Consider the following 19,919-nt stretch of genomic DNA (forward strand, 5'->3'; position numbering starts at 1 on the left):
CAAGACCTAGGTGCAGGAGGGGTCAGGCACGCACTGGGTTTGCCAAAACCTAGGACACTCAGTAAGTGCTGGGCCCCTGAATGCTCCGACACTTTAAGTGGTGAATGGGGACAACAGATTGATGGAACACTCAGGACATGCCAGGTGCTCCTACCCTGTATCCCCAGGATCCAGTATACAGCAGGAGCTCAGGGCAGTTCTCCCCCAACCGCACATCCATCTAGGGCCACCTTTAAGGGACTCAGATGTTTAAAACAGTGTGGAACAGAGGTCATCAACTGGTTCCCCCCAGCAGAAACATCTGAAGATAATTTTGGTAATTGCCAAACCCTTCAGAAACCCCATTTTATTGATACGGTAGACAAAGAGAGGGGCTGCTACTGGCCTGTGGTGTACAGAGACCAGGGACTCTGCCAAACACCTCACAGGATGGCCCCAGGACAGACTGATCAGGTCCATAATGTCCACTGTGCTGAGAAGCTCTGTATCAAGGACCTTCCAGTGAGCCTGCAGGAGGCATAACCCTGAGTAAACATGCCACCTGCTGCTGCAAATGGCCTGGGCTGAGGACACCCAGCGTTTCACCTGCATTTCAAAGGGAAGAAAACAATGGCAACAGTCACTCACAGATAGTCACTGAGCAACTTCCAGATATCCAGGCCACCAGCATCAGGGGAGGGCCTGCCCTCCAGGGAGGACAGCCAGAAACAAACAGTTGCCTCCTGCTGAACACTTACTGGGGGGGGGTGGATTTTCTAAATAAGAATCAACTTATTTCCAGCTCACCACAATTTTGCAAGACAGTAGGTTTTCAGAAACCCCATTTTATTGATACAGTAACTGAGGCCCAGAGGAAAAGAGCCCCATGGTAACATGGCTAGTAAATTGAAAATGACTGACTGCATTCTAGACAAAAAAAAAAAGAAAGAAATTTAAAAAGAAACATCAGGAATGTGTGATTATGTATGGGAGGAAGGTATAGCAAGGGAAGTACTTCTCTATTTTCTTTTTGTACAGGGCTCATACAATAAGTTACTGCTTATTGAGAAGCTACTTTAAGAATCCTCCACCTCCCAGGGTGCAGGGAGTGTGGGGTCTCAGGCCTGATCCCAGGAAATCAGGAGGCTCAGGCAGGAGGACTGCAAGTTGGAGGCCAGCCCGGGCAACTTAGCAAGACCCTGTCTCAAAATAAGAACAGGGATAGAGGGCTTGCCTGAAACATGCAAGACCCTGGATTTGATCCCCAGTGCTGGGAAGGAAGGCAGAGAGTGAGGGAGGCAGGTTAGGATGACAGGTCGGGTGCCTGGCACCTAAAAGGTGCTCAGCAAAGGGTGCTCCTGCCTCTCCATCACTTCTGCCCATTCATTCTAACCTTCTTGGCTGCCATTTTCCAATCCCATTACTATCCAACCACCGGCTGGTCTGCTTGCCTCAACAAGACCAGGAAGGGTGAATCCTGCTCCAGTCCTCCTCTGAGAGCCTCTTATCAAGACCTACAGCACTGCCAGTGTGCAGCCCTGTACCCCTCTGTTCTTCATTCACTCAACTCCAAGCTCAGTGGCCCCCTTTCTGCTGCTCAAACAAGCCATTTGCACATGGAGGCACCTTTATCTAGAATGTTCTTTGCAATCTTTTCCATACTGGCCAACTTCGGCTTTGGGCTCAAATATCAGCTCCCCAGAGAAGTCTTCCCTGACCACCCTGGACTCAGCCTCCTCATTGCAGTATCCAGAAGTTGTGGCGTATTCCCTGGGTCGCCGTCCCTCACTGAGGACTATTGAGTTATTTTCTGCCAGGCGCTCGGGAGGCCGAGGCAGGAGGATTATAAATTCAAAGCCAGTCTTAGCAATTTAGTGAGGCCCAGAGCAACTCAGTGAGACCCCGTCTCTAAGTAAAATACCACAAAGGGCTGGGGATTGGGCTCAGTGGTTCAACACCCACAGGTCCAATCTCTGGGACCAAAAATAAAATAAATAAGTAAAATAAGTGATTCTCCTCCTTTGCCAGTTCACTGGCTGACTGTCTCCTCCTGACTGTGACTTCCATCTCAGCATGTCTGTCCTTTGCTGCAGTCCACAGCTGGGCACACAACCTGGCCAGGTGCCCCCAAACACATCTGGATAATGAGGTTAGGACCAGAGGGGCACCAGCCACCTGGACACTCTAGGTTGTCTTCCCCAGCATTCAGGAATGTCTTCAGCAAATCCAGTAGAGCAGGAATGTGGAGTCAATAGCCCAAAGGGGACCTGAAAACAGGAAATTCCCCTCTCCACAGGCTCAGGGCCATTCGGGCCCATTTCCCCCTAAAAGAAAGGGATTAAGGGAGGATTTATACCCTGAATGTGTCAGGGCTGTGCTCAGACACACCACTGGAAGACCAAAGTGGGGGACTTGGGAGGCTTCCTGGTCCCCACTTCCCACTCATCCCACTCTTGGGGAGAGCTATTGTTCTGGAGAATCAGGGGCAGTAAAAAAGAGAAGTGACTTTCCCTGGGGAAAACAAACTCCCTGCCAGGAGACCCCAGGCACTGGAGGCCCCAGCCTCTTTATCCTTTGTCTTAGGGGCCTTTTAAGCTTGAACCTCTCTGTGGGGACACCTCCCCAGGTCCTCAGCCACTGGGATTCTCAGTTCTGCAGCTGCATGGTGATGCCTCCTATAGCCAGGACAAGGCCAAAGCTGCCTTTCAAGCCTGTCACCCCATCTCAGTCCCGCGAGGAGTCAACCTTCCTGCCTCTGCTCAGCCTCCTCAGCCTCCGCTGGGCCTCCTCAGCCTGGCGAAGCATCTGTGGCCCCAGATTTGGTCCAGATTTCACAGATGCCCACCTACCCTACCACACAGTCCCTTGCTCTTCATAGCCTACTGTTTTTGGCCCCACAAAAATAGCCACTGGTTTGAAAGATGGTCCCCAAAAACTAAAGTGCCACAAAGGGAATTAGGCTCACTGGGGAGGAGGAGGTGACAAACCAGGTCAGCCTGGTAAGGAAGGAGAGCCCTACTAGGGTAACAAGGGAACCAGTGATCCAGGATGGCTACCACTGGCACTCAGGCCAGGGCAACCCCAGCAAGGCCTGGGCCAGAGGTGGCCAACAGAATCCCTCACAGCTGGACATCACTATTCTAAAATTTTTAAATTATCAGCTGGGCACAGTGGCACAGGCCTGTGATCCCAGAGACTCAGGTGGCTGACGGAGGCCGGCCTCAGCATCTTGGCAAGAGTCTCAGCAACTTATTGAGAAAAAAAGGGTTGGGGACCTGGCTCAGCAGTCAGGTACCCCTGGGTTAGACCCCCAGTACCCCAGATAAATAATTAATTGATTTGATTTTTAAAAATTGGCAGAAAGTAGGACTAGGGGTGTTGCTCAGTGATACAACACCAGCCTAGCATGTGTGAGATCCTGGGGTTCAATCCTCAGCACCACAAAAGAAAACAAGAAAGAAAGAAAAGTAGAAACTAAATTTTAAAAACCAGATGTGAAGTCACCAAATCAGGCCCTGCAGGGTCCCCATTCCACACAGACCACTTGCCAAGGCTGCCCCTCAGGTGGTACTATCGACTCCCTGGTGGCCAGTCTCCACTGTTAACCGCTCACAGGGCAGGGAGAAGATGCAGCCAAGAGGTCAATGAGAAAAAGTGAAGGCCAGAGAAGTGGGACTGGGGGACATGGAGTGGGGGTTCAGGTTCAGCCTCCTAGTATCTGAACAGGTTTTTCTATACATGGGGCGGGGAGTCCAGATACAAGCACACCATTGATAACAATGGTCACCTGCCAAAAGAGGGGTCTTCACTTTTTCTCTGAGCAGTGTGACTTGTTTCAAGGAGATCTACACTGATTTTATTGTAATTGGTAAAGGAAGACACCCTTCATTGAAAAAGGCATATACTCAGCAACTACTATGAAGTGACCACCCCACAGTCAAGAGATGCAAGGGCTGGACCCTGGGGTGCAGGGACTGGAAGCAGGCCTAGCCCCCTGGGTGCAGGGACAGGAAACACACCCAAAGCATGGAAGGAGGCAAGGAGAGGGCAGCTGGCTCTCTCCACACCCCCTAAGGAACCTCGATGCCGGGGTCTGGCAAAAGGCAGTTGCTCAGGACCTGGGCAAGAAATGCCAACTTTGGAAGATAGGAAGAGAGATCTCATCAAGGAAAATGTCAACTCAACACAAGGTGGAGTATTCACCCGGCAATGGGCCAGGCTGTGTACATCCCCTCCAAGTCCAGCTCAGTTCACAATGAGCCCATTCACCTCTGGAGCCACAGAGGAGGGCAGCCGTGCAGCGCTTGCTATAATGGAGGCCCTGATCTGGGTCTCTTCTGCATCTGTGCTGTCCACTATGGCGGCCTCCAGCCCCGCTGTGCTGCTGTGCACTTGAAGTGGGGCTAGGACTGGTCAGGAAAGAGGTATGGTTTTGCAAACTGTGAATCAAACACACACTGCCATCCTGTGGCTGCCATATTGGGCAGTAGGAGCTTGATACAAAGACCCAGAACAGGCCACAGGCTGGCAGGCAAGCCCCTCCCCCATTGGCCTGGAGGGTTTGGAAAGTGAACTCAAGGACTAGAGAGGTGGACATGGCCTTGCCTTTCAATCCTCCTTTAGTCTAGGTTGAAACTTCTCAGACCTTCAGTGAGTCTAAGAATTTCTGATCAAAACAGATTCCCTTCCTGAACCATTTAATCACTTTCAAGAGTGATATTGTATGAATCAAGGGCTCAGGAGGGAGGGCCTGGGTCTCCAGGGATATGGAAGACAAGGGGAAGTTGTCCTCAGAGAGAGGAAGCTGGAAGGAGCTGAAGGGCAGCTCAGTAAGGGTGCAATCACAGGACCACAGGCAGCCAATCTGCAGAGCCCTGCGGGGCATCCCCAACCCAACAAGGAGTCTGCCTCTGCACCACCCAATCCGCAACAGCCCTCAGACACAAAGCAGGACACACACCTGGATTTGTGTGTTAGAAAGAGCTCAGCAGAAACAGTATGTCAAGAAGGAAAGCAATCAGAGGGAAGGGGCCATGTCTAACAGTCCCATGTCCCTGGAGGAAAAAGAGAAGACACAAGGTATAGCACACAGGACAGACACCTGAGCCAGGGAAGTATTTCCAGTCACTGAATTATGCTAGAAATCAAGCCAAAATGATCAAAGTTCCATCCATCAGATAGACAAAGTTCAGTCATTCATTCAAAATAAAGATTCATTGCGCACCACCTACAACAGGCACAGTACTAGTTAAGAGGATGAACCAAAACAACAGGCAGAACTCTTCCTCTCCTAGAGCTTTAAATGGTGGGGTGGGGAGGGGCATCAAGGAGAGAAAGGGGAGGAGAAAACTTCCAACTCCACAATGCTTCTGGTCCCAAGTATTTCAGACAAGAACACTCAACCTGTAACATTAACCAAAACTTCAAGTGAAAAAATGTCAGGATCTCTAAAAGCTCTCGGAGGCCCTTGGGGTTTACTCAAAGCATTGGGAGGGAGAAAGAGATGGGGCTTCTTTTTAAGGCTGAAAAGGGTCTATTTCTGACCATAGTCCCTCAGAGTAGTAATAGTCCCACAAACAAGTTCCAGGGTCAGGCTTCAAACGTGGAGCAGGTGCAGGGTTTCTGCAAGTGAATCCCAAAGCTAAATTAAGTCACCCAGGCGTCACCAACGGGGCTCTGTGCAGGGAGGGTGGACCACGTCCCAGCTTCTAGTCAGGCATCTTCCAAGTTCCAGGATAGTTCAGATCTTGTTGGGAGAGGAACAATCTGGTGGTTATCTAACTCACAAATACACTCTAGTGCACAGTTCACAGATGTTGCTACTTGGAGAAGTAAAAACAAAAAGGCAAAGTAGACTTGAAATCACAGATGCTCATTTCTTCAAAGAAAAAAATTCTCAGCACTTCTACACAAAGTGTTTAAGGTTTCATTTTCTTAAAAGAGTTTCCATGAAAAATGACAGAAGGTCTCTATATCGGAGCCATCCTCATAAACAATCCCTCTGTGAGAATCTTAATTCACATACAACAATGAAAATGAGGATCCTGTACTAATTAAGGTCTGGGGCTGGTTAGCAAATTGCTTTAATTGTATATTCTCTAGCATCCTGTCTCCGAATACATCTCCTACCCAGGCAGATCTCAGCAACAATAGTACTGTGCAGGATTTTAATATCTCGGGCTTCTGCTGTATCTGTGCCTCCTTTCCAAGTGGCTCATTCCCTTGTGCCGGTGACATTGCACAGACATTTTTAAAAAAATATTTTCAGCTTTGTCAGCCTGGCAAACGCATACCACAATCAGTGCTGTGAATGCAGGCATGGCTGGATGATGAATGGCAGAACCGTGCCTCCTGTACAGAGACAGGATTCAACCCATGCCCATAACTCCTCAAGCTTCTAGAGCCAGACCTTCCAGGGGCTTGTCTTGACTCACACATAGGGTGCCCAAAGTCCTGCAAGAACTCTGCTGTGACCAATCCAACACAGAGAATGCAAACTGACAGTCCTCGGCCACTTCCGTCTCAAGATATGTTTCATTGAATTCATCCACAGTCTTTGAAAAGCTGTTGTACCTAGACTACATCTCTCCTCTCTCTTTTACCACATTTCTAAACCAGGTAGGCCATATCCCTAGGGGTCAACAATGAAATGGAAGCACCCCCGTTCACAGAAGCCCCCAGAATCCCACATGCCCCTAACTAACTACTTGCTGGGCCCTACACGTATTTAACCCAGAACCCTTGGATATGGTCCATGGTTAAGTGAAAGGCTTAAAGCCAAAGATAAAGTCTGACCACAGCGCTCTTGTCAGCTCATAAGAGCCTCGATTTCCTTCACTGCAAAATGGGGACAGCATACCTACACCAAAGCCTTTGTCATAGAACCAAATGTGGTCATCTGAAATTTTTTTGTGAGCCCAGTAAGTACTCACAAAACACGAGTCCCGCAAACACCAGATGACACTTCCTTGGACAGGAATGTCCAGTGTCATCTTGAAAACCTGAAAGTTTTGTCTTCTGAGAAGTTAACACTCTGAAAAATGCCAAGACTGGTATAATGGGAAGGGTGACATGGTTAACAGGTGAGCTCACTGGGCAGAGGGCACAGATGGAAATCCAGTCAGATAACCTAGAAGGTGTAAGGAGCAGACATCGGAGAAGGAGGAAAGGATTCTGAGCCAATCACCAGTGTCCAAGGTTCCCAAGTAGAGCACGGCCCAGGCCTGTTTTCTAACTGTCAGCAGAGTACTGCTGCCAGCTTCCCCACATGCCAAGGGGAAGATTCTATGGTCTTTTCTGCTTCTTTTGAGAACTCTCTCTTTCCTGGAGGGGACGGAGTTGGTGGGTCCCTTCCCTAACCAAAGGACAGACACATGACACATAGACTCAGTTTGTTCCTGAGAGGCACAGAGTGATTCCACTCCCCAGAGCCACCTGGACCACTGGCCTTCCTGGGAGCCTGCTGACCATCTTCCTATCCAAATGAATGAGAGCTGGCTTCCATGGCTCATAACCAAAGAACACAGATGGGATGTATCATGTGGAACCAAAGCACTAACTTTCCCAAACAGAAAAGCAGGCTGGAGGAGTAGCCAGTGTTCATTGAGTCAGGAGCCCTGTGTTGCGGACTCAGAGGTAACTGGAGCTAAAGAGAGATCAGGCTCCACAGCTGTCTTATTCCACTTTTACAAATATCCCACTGGCTAAGCACGGTGGTGCACACCTGAAGTCCCCACTGCTCAGGAAGCTGAGGGAAGGGATCCCAAGTTCAAAGCCAGCCTCAGCCACCTAGTGTAGCACAGCTCTAAGCAGCTCAGTGAGACCCTGTCTCTAAATAAAATACCAACAGCTGGCAATGAGGCTCGGTTGGTAAGCACCCCTGGGTTCAATCCCTGGTACCAAAAAAACAAATGACACCTTTGTGCACACAGACTTGGGTTCTTGAAGTCTTAGCAACCCAGTCAAGCCCAGGTCACTACACGTGTCACTACCTCACCTGGTGCCAGTGGATCTGTGAGAAAGGTGTCCTGGACACAAAAGCCACCACCACAGCCACCCTCCCCAAGAAAGAGCATTCAGCTACACCCAAGGACAGCCTCCAAGAAACACCCAGTAAAAAGGAAGGTTGCTCTCAAAACAAGGTGAGCCCCTCCAGGGACTCCCCATCCAAGCAAGGTACAGAGCACCTGGGAGCTCATCCCAAACAGTGGCAGAGCAGCTCTCTCCCACTGCCTTGGGGGCCCCAGGACAGGCAGGTGCAGGGCGGTGCCCGGGACTGAGGTCTAGACAGAGGTCCCAAGCCCTCTGTGGGGCCACCCTACATGATCCTTCCCTGTTGAGCAGGGGTCAGTGTGGATACCGTTTTCCCATCTCCCTGCACATCCTCTTCCCAGAGGCTGAAGATGCAGGGAGAACAGAACAGTGAGGAGAACCTGCCCCGGTGGCCCACCTGGACACGCCCACCTCTGCAAGCCTGTTCCAACCGTGGCCAGCCCCTCAGCCCTCACCACAGCCCAGCTCCACTCTGAGCACTCTACAGGTGGGCAACTTCACCTCAGCACTAACCCTATATCCTTGTCATCCCCAGGTGGGGAAACCGAGCAACAAAGAATAAATACTGAACTAGGGAGGAGGCAACCCAGAACTAGGGAATCTGGCTGGAGGAGTTTGGCTTTTGAAACTTCTGTGGTTCCTGACCCCTGAAGGGAGAGGAGGAGTAAGCATGGAGGCCCAGGCCCTTCTAAAAAAGGTATCCGCATTCTGGCACAAAAACCAACAAATACAGTATGAGAGCAATATCAGAGCGATCAAGGAAACATCTGGATGCTGACTATGCTCGATTATCTTGACCTGAGTCATAGCCCCGAGTGTTCACTTGGTCACTCATCAAGCTGTATGTCACAGATCATGTTAACTGTGCATCAGGACATGGTACACCAAGGGCAGACAGCAGGAACCACCTTTCTCACTGCTGAAGGGGGAGATTTCCACTAAGGGGATGAGGCTAGAGCTGATCCGTGCAGGAATAGGAAAGCATGGAGTCAAGTGCAGGATCTCATGGTGTCACATTTAGCTAGTACAGATGGATACATGCAGGAGTATGGACAGACAGGTGCCTATGCCCTGGTGACCACACAGGTAAATGTTTCCCTGCTGTCAATCAGAGAACCTAGAAGCACAGACACCCAGGAATCGTGAGCATGCCCAGCACATAGATCTTGATTTTTTTTCTTTTTGGTGCTGGGATTGAACCCAGGGCCTTGTGCATGTGAGGCAAGCACTCTACCAACTGAGCTATGTCCCCAGCCCCAGATCTTGATTTCTAATACCATTCTCCAATTAAGGAAGCCTGAGGAGATAAGACAACCAAGTATGGTGGATGGGAGCCTGGAACAGAAAGGGGCCTCAGTGGCTAAACTAAGGAAATCTGAACACAGCAAAGGCTTTGTTGGTAATGACATGCCACTCCGACTCAGATTCTGACAAATGCTTTGCACCCAGAATGCTAGGAGCGGGGTGGGGTGGGTGCACAGGCTAGGTGATGTGGGAATTCTCAGCACTGTCTCCACAACTTTCCTGGAAATCTAAAGTGACTCTAAAATGCAAAAAGCTTATTTCAAAAAACAACAGAAAATGAAGGAATGACTCTTTCAAACCAGGCGACCAAGAAAAGTCACCCTCGGGGATGGATCCAAGCAACAAGACACAGGCAGCCAGGTCCTAGGGCAGCGTGTTCCAGACAGAGGGCACACAAGCCCCAAGGAAGGCACAGAAGGAGGCCAGAGAGCTAGAGTGGAGTTGGGAGAAATGGCTCAAGGAGAACAGGATGTCACAAGAGGAAGGGAGCAAAGCCGTCCCAGGAGGCAGGGCATAGGGACTTCAGACTGGAATGAAGGGTGCTGGCAGGTCAGTGGAGGGGCCAACAAAAAAGAGACGCTTTTTAACATCCTCCTAGCTCCAGCAGGGAGAGGCCATGATTACCTGAAGCAGTCACTCAGGCAGAAGAGGGGCTGCCACCTGATGACGAGTCAGGAGCATCCAGGCATGAGATGAAGAGAAGAGGTCTCCACGCTTACAGGACCAGAAGAGGCATCTCCACAGGCAGATGGGGACTTAGCAGGGCAATGCCCTGGTCTAGATGGTGATCCCTGACTGTCACCGTGAGGGTCCATGGGCCACTGCAGGCACATCCAGGATGGAGGGACCTCTTTGGAGCCAGTCTCAGTTCAGTCCTGCTGTGCTGCTGACCACCCAGGAGACCCCACCATCTGGAGCCTCAGGTTCCTCATCTGCAAGGGGAAATGACAGCTCCCACCTCAGAAGGAGACTGGTGGCTGAGCACAAAAGTGCTCGCCTAGAACCCCAGCCTCCGGGGAAGCTGAGGTAGGAGGATCACAAGCTCAAACATAACAAGACCCTGTCTCAAAAAGAAAAAAAATCAGCTGGGCACAGTGGCACACACCTGAAATCCCAACAGCTTGGGAGGCTGAGGCAAGAGGATCACGAGTTCAAAGCCAGCTTCAGAAACTTAATGAGACCCTAAGCAACTCAGGGAGACTCTGTCTCCAAATAAAATATTAAAAAGGGCTGGAGAATGTGGCTTACTATTTGCGTACCCCTGATTTAATCCCTGAAACAAAAAAATAATAATTAATTAATTAGAAAGCAAAGGGATTGCAGTGAGGCTCAGTGGCAAAGCACCTGCCTAACGTGCACAAGCCCTGCACCACAAAGACAAAGATTAGAGGAATTCATCAAGAGAAGGCCCCAGGTATGGGCCAAGCCTTCATAAGCACTTCATAGACACAGTGCCAGTTTTATAGCTGTGGGGGAAGAAGGAGCCTTAGTTTCAAACTCAGGACCTCTTTCACAATAAGAAAACAGCAGGTCAGACATAGACAGCAAGCAGCAGAGCAAGGACAAAGGCCACCACACTTCTCTAGACTCACTGCACCCAGCTACAAGCAGGCAAGGGGCACAACTGTCTCTAAACACGGCTCTGGGAAGGCACTTCCTCTGTATGAGGCACTCCGTGACTCTCCCCAACAATGGAACCTGATGGCCCTGCACAGGAAGGAGTTTCAAACTCTCCCTACTCCCCAGCACAGGCCACCCCCAGCCAGCCCAGCCTTGCTGGTGATCTGAGCCTCAGCTGGGCACAAAATTCCATGCTGACCTGTCATCACAGTCCCTAGGGAAGCTGAGGCAGGAGGATCACCAAGTTCAAGGCCAGCATGGGCAGCTTAGCAAATACCCTGTCCCAAAATAAAAAGAGCTGGGGTGCAGCTCAGTGGTCAAGTGCTTGTCTTTCATGCACAAGGCCCTGGTCACACCCCAGTACTGCAAAAAATGAGTAAATAAGTGTATGTGTATGTATATGTGTGTGTGTATGTGTGTGTGTGTCTCTCTCTCTGTGTGTGTGTGTGTGTGTGTGTGTGTGTGTGTGTGTGAGAGAGAGAGAGAGAGAGAGAGAGAGACAGACAGACAGACAGACAGACAGACAGACAGACAGACAGACATGCTGCTTTATACAAATCCTCAAATCATTTTTTTTTTGGTTGTTGTTGTTTCAGGAGCCTTTAGGGAGTCACTTGTGATCCTCTGGCCAGATGAGAATGTCCTTCTGGAATAATCTGTAAGTGCCCTCTCTACAGCCCCTCCGCACCTCCCTGCACGCAGAGCAGGCACTCAGGGAGGTGCTAAAGGAATAAAGCACTGGTACAGCTATTAAGTTTAGGGACAAACATTTTCATCAACCAGACATGAAAAGGACTCAACAGCTCACTTCTAAAAGCACAATGAGGAAGAAGTGAGGTCCTGCTCCCTCTGCAGAGGCCTGTGAGTCTCACAGACTAGCCCAGGAGTACCAATCCCTCAGCCATGGGTAGCGGGAAAAGTCCGCTCACACCCTGAGCAAACAAACTGGATGTGCCCTAATGTGCCACGATTTGCTCTAAATGCAAACACTGCCCCCAGCATTCCAGAAAGCCCAGATCTTCCTTCTCATCTCTGACCCAAGACCACCGTTTCCCAAGGCACCAGGCCAACTTCATCCCACTTCTGAGATCCCAAAGAAACCTGTTGCTAAAATCAGGAAGCCAGCAGCAGCTGCCCGTCTCCAGGCCCAACACATGCCCAAAACCTAATGTCGGGACAATTCCTGACAATTAGGTACACCTAAGCATACATGCAGGGGAAAGATAATGAGAAGATTTCTCCAGAAGTTAGGTTCAGCCATTAAAGGATCCACATCTCACAATTCACGGACTGTTGCAATGCCAGCTTAGAGGGCCACCCTTCACGGCTCCCCAACAATAAAAAGAAACCCCATTCCTTCCTTTGTGCAGAAATAGATAATGCAAGAATTTTACTCACCTTTGAAGCCAGTAGAAATATCCATGTCCTCTACCCCCTCCTGTTCAGTTTTCATTTCCTCTTCAGCCAAGCTGAAATAGAGTAAATTATGTTCATGTTTAGGAGGGATAGAACCTGCCTGGGGGCAGCCGCTGAGAAGCCTAGCCACAGCCCATCGGTAAGAAAAGCCCCCCTCCTTCTCCACCATAGGGGAAAGAACAAACCTGATTTCACAGTATTAAGATTCCTAAAGGACTCCTTTAAAACACTAGATGGTTCTTTAAGTCAAATTACTATTTCAGTTGTCATGCTATTGGGTATGCAAAAAGTAAATCTTTTTGGATACACAATTACAACCTACTCCTTTGGGCTCATGAGAACCCAGCCTTCAAATAAACAAGCTTCTCACTGCCAGCACTGGGTTCAAAGTCAGACAACTGGAAGGGTTGGCAGAGTTCCCAGAGTTCTCATCTCTAAACTCTGCAGTGAGTATTTCCCAGATGGCTAAAATCTTACAATTCTCTGATGAGGCAGGAACACAAGGAGGGGGAAAAATGATACAGGTTAAATTACAAAGTAGTAAAATATGCCCAGACCAACTAGAAGAAGAAAGAGCTGGTTGCAAAACAATTCCAACAATCAGCATCAACTCCACAAATTAGGGGTCTATGCACCCCCCACCCCCCATGGTGCATCCTTGTAGAGCAGGCTTGGCTCCCTCTGGATTATCCCTTTAATTATCCTCCCCCACAAAAGTGGAATGAGGAAAGACCCTGCCAAGATTCAGGGATAGGGAGAGAAGGAAGGTAAGCAAGCACCCTTAGCTGGAAAGTCTTCCAGAACCTTCTCTCCCTCTCTGCTGGAACTTGGGCCATTCCAGATCCTCCCCCCATACCACCTCCCAAGCCAAACCCAGGGAAGAAGTGAAGTCCTGAGTTTATAGGTGTGAAGAAGGGCTTGAGGTGCTAGAACTTTCCACTCAGCCACCACTCAGAATGTGATTCCATCAGACCACAATTCCACAAGAAGCAAGAGGTGCATCGCCAACTGACAGGGCTGGAGTTTTGCATTGGGAAGACTCAAGCCAGGGCAGGAAGAAGGCTAGAGAAGAACATCCTGTCTCTGTAGGGCTGTCTGAGACAGTGACAAAGCAAAAAAAAAAGAGTCCAGAAAGGCATCCTGGGCCTGGAACCCCAGTGTAGGATGGAGACGTGTTTAGAAGAGCCCCAGGTTTGCTGGGAGGAGAGTTCAGGATGGGCAGCAGGCAGAAAGGAAAAGATGATAGCCAAGCCAGGGCGAGGATGGCACTGGCTCAGTGTCAGCCGGTAGGTAGGTGACCATGATGGGGAGGGCCAGCCTGGCAGGCTCAGGCTGCAGAGTTGGCGTGGCCACCGCCTGCTTATTTGCCTGTAAGGAGAGTGTGGGGGGGCAGCCCCAGTGCAGCAACCTGAGGCCAAGGGTGAATCCTTACTTGTTTGCGCATTTTAAGAACAACTTGGGGCCTCCAAACAGGCTGGTTTCAGGTCTCTGCTGCAGGGTGGGGAAGGCCCCCTTGAATTTATCTTTCTTTTCAGGGTCAACCAGAGGCAAAATAAGATCCAGGGCTGACTAATGTTTGGCTGCCTCTGCCAGAGGACAGAAGGGGAGAGAAGGCCGAAGAAACAAAGAAGGTCACCCATTGGAAGTGGCTGGTCCTTCTAAAACCCACCCCTGCCTGTAGGTTTTGCTAGATCACTGTTACCCAGCTTTCTAAAGAGTGACTCAGTCTTCTACTTCTGAGATCTCTACTGGCTCTTCCAGGGAAAGAAAAGGGGGATGTTTTGTTTAAAATAAAAGGGGTTACAAGAAAGAAAGGAAAATATCTATTGTTTTCATCCCTAACTTATAACCAAGAGGCCACTATGCCTAAATGCCTACATAGGAGCCAAATAAAAATAGCTATTGCTATTTTTTTGAGTCTTACAATTAAAAAGAATCTTGATTAATTTAACACTAAGAAAGAGATCTCTGCTGTTTATTCTCCAATTCTTCTCTTCCATTCTTAGGAATGGGAAATTAAAGTAACGAAAATGAAAAACTGAACAGACCTGTTTATTTCCTAAGCTTGCTGAACCTCACAGGGGCCCTAAGCAGGAGGCAGAGTTTGGTGGAGGATTTCAAAATCTTTTCATTAAATATAGTACTTGTTCAAAAGTATCCCAGGTCTCCTAGGATTACAACTACTCAGTAAATATTAAACGATCAATCAACTGTTAACTTCTTCTCTTCTTTCTCCCTCCCATGGATAGAATGCAAGGGTTTCTTGAAGTCTGCTCTCAGAAACTCACTGGTTTTAACTCTCTCTTTGTTTTGGATGGTCTCATCTACTGAGATGTGTCAAAATGCAAAAGACCCTTCTGAAACCCATGTGTAAATACCAACTACTATTATTTACCCTGGGGTTTCTTTGGATGAGTTTTTGTTTGGTTGGTTGGTTTTGTTTGTTTTTGTCCTTGTTATCCTTCTACACATAAATATGAAATTGAGAAAATTTATCATCTCATATGATTCTTATTAAATTAAATGCATTTTTAGGGAACTTTATTTAGTCAGAACAATAGGAAAAAATTATTTGCTTGAAATAAAACTATAATAGATAAAATTGATGGTTTCCATTCTAAAATCAATATTTATTTCAAAATAAAATTGGGTGAATTGTATTTTGCAACATGTTATATTTTATGAATTACACACACACACACACACACACACACACACACACACACAAACAAACACACAATTTTCTAAAAGAGAAAAATCAGGTCAGTGTTGGCATTTTTCCCCCTTAGGATCAGAGAGTATGTATACACTTCATGTGCTACATATAATCATAGCGGTGTATTTATTCTTTGTTTTGTCTTTTTTATTTGTTTTATGATTCTATAAAAAGGTAAGAAATATTTGTAACAAGCAAGCTATTCAAAAACAAGCAGATGTTAAATATGGTTCTAGGGCCACATTTAAGCTCAATCTTAAATTAGAAGCTACTATGTACCTTAAAATAAGCAGGTGAGCATGAAAATGCAGAGGAAGATGGGATATGTGGAAAAGACAAGATTTTACTTTTTGTTATTCTGCTATTAATAAGTAAATCAATAAAGAAGAATATTTACTATAAGCATCTACATTTTTTGCCATCAAGAGTATATCCTAAATGATCCACAGCTTATATACATATTGGGGTGAGCAGCCTCTAAAGTGGCCTCTAGGGATACTTACTTACTGTATTTGACATCATAGGTTGTTCCTTTTCCTGGACTGTGGAATACATTTATCGATACACTCCTGAAACATAGAATATGGCAAAAGAGACATAGTACATAGACATAGTCCACATAGACATATGGCAGAAGTACATCAGTTCTGAAACTAGGATATGCAGAGACCATGACTTTCATTATGGTTGTATTTTCTTATTTCCTCTATCAGTTCCTTTGATCTGGGACAACCAGTTGTGATGTTCTAAACATACCCTATAGAAAGGCCTTTTGGTGAGCAACCGTACTTTTAGACAATAAGAATTTGTTTTGCCAAAACACAGGTTTGTGAGCATGGCAATGGATGTTTATCCAGTCAAGTCTTGAGATGACCACAGCACCATGCTAATTAGTTTTGGGTTTCAACTTGACTGAGCCATGATACCTACCTTACATACATGGTCACCCATTATTCTGGCTGTTTCTGAGAAGATTTTTTTTGTCATTGTTTGTTTTGTTTGTTTGTTTGTCGTTTTTTGATGATGTCAACATTATACTCTGTGGACTTTGAGTAAAGATTATCCTCCATATTGCAGATGAGCCTTATCCAATCAGTTGAAGGCCTTGCTAGAACACAGGCTGCTCTCCCTAAGAAAGGAAAAATTTCACCAGTAGACTTCCTTTGAACTCAGACTACAGCATTTTCCTAGTCTATACCTGCTTTGTCCATCAGAATTTGAACTTGTCAAAATTTATAATCATGTTAGCCAATTTCTTAAAGTGAATTTTCTCTCTCTTTATTAACATACACACAATGAGCCCTCCATATATGCAGGTTCTGCATCAGTGGATTGAACCAAATGCGGATGGAAAATGTAGTTAAGGTTCTGTTGACTACAATACACATAAAGACATATTTTCCTTGTTATTATTCTCTAATACATTATAGCCATTGTTTACATAGCATCAGATATTATAAGTTACCTAGAGAGAGTCTGAAGCAAAAAACAAGCACTTTGACATGTGTGTTTTTTTTAAATACTATATTGTGAATGAATGGATTTCAGTAAATTAATAGTTAAAAATACATACTAGTTTATGATGCCTTATCACTCATTGTTATAGAAATCTTTAGCTATAAGAAATTTTGTTAGTGTACATCATATTGTGATTTAATAGAATTTTGATAAAATATACAATAATAATGGTGAAGTCTCTCATTGAGTCTATATCAGTGTATAAAACAAACAAGTCATATATGATTTCCTCAATTCTAAGTATCCTATCTTTTGAGAAACTATATGGACAATGCAAATTAAAATCATCATGCTGATACTAGTAGCAGCAGCAGAAGCACAGAAAAGATGGAAACAACAAACTGGGAGATTTTGTCATTCTAGTTATAATTTTCCCAACATCATTTAAAAGTACCTAACACAATATGAATAGCGAATTTAAGGAGCAATCTATTCTCATGCTGAATGTGCATGATGTTATTGTATAAAATGGAAACAATTGAAATGTATCTAAAATGTATTATTGAACATTAGTTAAAAATGCCATTGATTGATCTGTATCTTACCATGTTTGTCCCTAGCAAATACCGTCTCAGTGTGCAAGGCATATGGGAAAAAAGAAAAAGAAATCAAGTAAAATCCATATAACAATAACAAATATTTTTCATAAAAAATCTCAATGTCTTTTTGAAACAATATGAAAATAAAATGTTCCCTGTCACATAAAGAAAAACAACCGTTCTAGGATATTACATATTTTTAGTCATTGAATATGCCAAGTGTTCTGTGGCAAACTGCCACATATATCGTTTTTCTCTCACAGCTGTAAATTACGTCTCATTTATTCTACATTTCTACCTAGTTAATAGTAATTTGTTGAAAAAATATTTCTTCATGAGCTGACTAGTGAAATATTTGAAGAAATACAGATCTCAGAATTGTGGAAGAAAGCAATACATAATGACTAGAAACATATTTAATCCATTGCAGGTTCATCCATTGAGTATTCATAGCTAAATAAACTATTGGAACATAGTTGAAACTGTAGGATGCATGTCATTGTTGAAGTTGGTGGGCCTTTGAGGGTACATCTTATATCTTTTGCATTTCAGATGCTACAAGGTGAGTGGTTTTCCTGTGCCACATTCTTCTGCCATGATGTTCTGCCTCAACTTAGAACAAAGAAATGCAATTTTATGACCATGAACTATAAGCTCTGAAATCAATAGCCAAAATAAATTTTTTCTCCCTTAACTATTTTCTCTGTTATTTTGAAACAGTGGCATGGCTTTGAATAGCTAATACTGTGTTCATTTTGGAGAGGTTTGAATTAATCATTATGAAAGCTGAAATTACCTAGAATTTTAAAAATAAACTTTTGTCATCAAGGAAAAGTTACTGAATTTTATGTGCTTCTATTTAATAATCATGTAATTGAAAAAATACATCAAAATTTTTCTATAATCTTCACTAAAATATAATCTATTAGTACACATATTTACTTACTTATTTATATTTCTGTACCGTGGGTTGAATTCAGGGGCACTTGATTAAAGGTTTTAATCACAGTACGTTTTGTAATACAGAGCTATATACATACAAGAGAACAACATTAATTTGAAACAATAGGACATAATGACATTAAACAGGAGTATTGCAAGTTCAAGAGCAGCCTCAGCAATTCTGTGAGATCCTTTCTCAAAAATGGTTCCATCTGTTTCACTTAAATAAAATGCTGAGTATCTAGCTTGGTGGAAGTGAACCCCTGGGTTCAATCTCCAGTGTTAGAAAGAAATGAATTAAAAATAAATAAAAAAAATAATCAATTAGTTGAACATGTATATTTTCAAGATAATATATTAAAGGTTGTTTTTATTATTTAGGTGGAACAAACAAAAGGATAATGTTATTTTGTACTAATCCTATTATTATACAACTCATAGAATTTATTTGGCAATTTTTAAATTACTAAGAAATTGGAATACTAGTTTAATTATTTATCTGTGTGTTAATAACTAGTTGGCAAGTAGTTGTATCTAGTGTATAGTGGGCATGGTTTGGCCACCATTCTTTGAAAATATCAATAATTTAACCATAAATATGGCTTAAGAATCTTAATCTGGAGACTTAATGAGGCTGGGGTGTGAGTGGCATATACTGAAGTATGAAAATAATAACGAGGACTTTGCAAAATGCTTTTTCCTCTCTCTTTCTCTTGTTAATATGGGAATCTATCTATATGTCTACCCATTTATTTTGAGACATGTTTTATTGGAGATTGAAAAGGCAACTTTATATTATAGCTTTTTATATGACAAAGGAGAAAACAGTCACCTTGTCCTCTATGAAGGACCCAAAGATGTGTGTTCTCTCAAGTCAAGTATTCAAGATTTGAACCATTTTCTCTATGGGGACTGAGACAATTTACTTATTTTTATTTTCTGTTCCTTTTTCTCTATCTAAAAGGTAGAAGTAAATATAGCAGCTTGTTTACAGTATTTTTCATTATTTTTAAATAAATGATGTGAAGACAGCTGACATGTAGACAGTGCCCATCAAAAATAACAGTGACTCTTGCCACTGTCATCCATCTTGTGGTCCTTTGTCGTCATATTACAACAGTGCTGTAGGATCAGAGAGATTTAATCCCTCAGAGTATCATTGATTCTCTGTGATCTAAATTATGACAGCTAATCTTTCTGGGTTTGGTTTGTCATAATTAGTTGGTGGTGAATAGTTGGTTCCTTTCCTGCACATGTTTGAAAAATTATGTGCATTGTTCATACACTGTTGGGTGACATTCTTGGAACACAACCAACTGCAGCTATTTGAATTATTATTACTAACAGCCTTCCAAATTGTCTCCATGACACCTAGCTCCTGTAGCTTTTCCTATTATTTTAATTTACATCAGAATTTTTTTTAAAAAAATGAATTTACTCTTGTCACATTACTTTAGATGTACCTTTAGGATAAAAATACAAACCAAAATAAACTAACATAAATATAATGAATTCCTTTTGTTTTTCAATAAGCTAAACATATTATAGAAGTTCTCTAAAATAGTCCTTCCAGTGATTCTTCAGTATATGTAATTGTTTTCCCAATTTTTACTGCTGAAGAGACTGTCAGAAGTAAGATGAATCATGTTCTAGTGGCATCATCTTCTTTTTTATATTGAGACTTAATGAAGAATCTGTCAGTGATTTTCTCCTCCTTGCAACTTAGAAATTAACATGCTTTAATGCACTGAAAATAAATACTAAAAATAAAAGAAATGTCATGTTACACATCTTTGTTAAGGGAATAATATAGTAAAAATCATAAATATCAA

This window comes from Ictidomys tridecemlineatus, unplaced genomic scaffold, assembly GCF_052094955.1.
Source record: "Ictidomys tridecemlineatus isolate mIctTri1 unplaced genomic scaffold, mIctTri1.hap1 Scaffold_291, whole genome shotgun sequence".
NCBI classification, from domain to species: domain Eukaryota; kingdom Metazoa; phylum Chordata; class Mammalia; order Rodentia; family Sciuridae; genus Ictidomys; species Ictidomys tridecemlineatus.